The sequence below is a fragment of the Austrofundulus limnaeus genome, unplaced genomic scaffold (assembly GCF_001266775.1).
Source record: "Austrofundulus limnaeus strain Quisiro unplaced genomic scaffold, Austrofundulus_limnaeus-1.0 Scaffold64, whole genome shotgun sequence".
Lineage (NCBI taxonomy): Eukaryota > Metazoa > Chordata > Actinopteri > Cyprinodontiformes > Rivulidae > Austrofundulus > Austrofundulus limnaeus.
The window spans coordinates 1,582,674-1,583,790 of NW_013952466.1; positions in this window are offsets into that span (position 1 = coordinate 1,582,674).

Sequence of the window (1,117 nt, forward strand, 5' to 3'; positions counted from 1 at the left end):
ACACACACACACAGTATATAACGCTTAAAAAGCTGTGTGAGTTTCTCCTTTATTGCCCCTAAATCAGAGTCCCAGAAGCTCAGTGTTCCAGTTAGGAGTCTTTAAATGAGGACACACCACACAGGACAAACACACAAATGTGCACACACTCACACACAAACACTTCAGGCAACAGTGTGGCCGAGGTGCATAAAAATAACTCTAAGAGATTACTTTAATTCAGATATTGTGCAACAATCTGGGTTTGATCCACTTTTAAAAATCAGATTTATTTGAGGTGAGCTGTCACATTATATTTTAAACGTGACCTCCATCAGACTCCAGTGTGAACGCTTCACGGCACTGATGTGACGTCACATTCAGTTGGCTTTGTTTACAGAGTTAGCTAAACATGGATGCTACACGTAAGCATGTCGATTCTGAAGTTGTTTAATCCGAGCCGATTAAAAAATTATCTGATGTGCTTATTCAGTGTTTATATCCAAACCTGCCTCTGATTGGATGCTCCGGTGCAACGTTTCATTTTTCGGAAGGAAGCGACGTGAAGTAAATTATCGAACGAGTTTAGGATCGATACGGTTTGCGGCCAACGTTGGACGTTACAATCACGATTCCCAGTCATCCGGGACATGGAATATTTAAAAAAAAAACGACGAACATCTGGACTTTTGTTATCCTTAAACAGCGTGACTAGAGGTTAGTGTCTTTATCCATCCTTCACCTCCACCTGACGGATAAAAGAGTCTGATGTAAATCGACACGAGCGTTTTGATTGTGTAAGGAAGTTAATCAAACACCTGATAAATCAGGATAAACAGCCTAAAATGAGCATCCATTCAGATGAAGCAGCATTATTGTTGTCATGTCCTCAAGTTTTCACACAAACCAAAAGTCTTCCTGGAAACTACAGCAGCCTGTCTGTTTAGACAAGAAGGTAAAGGTGCCATTAGAGTTGTGCTAAATTGAGACTTTGGTTTGTGTAATTGATGGTCAGGCATCTGCAATTACTCTCAAGACCCAGCATTTTCAGGGGTTCAAACAAGAAAACAAAAAATTAAATAAATCAAAAACATCACGAGTGCACGAGCTGATACACTGAACTTCCTTCAGTCGTTAC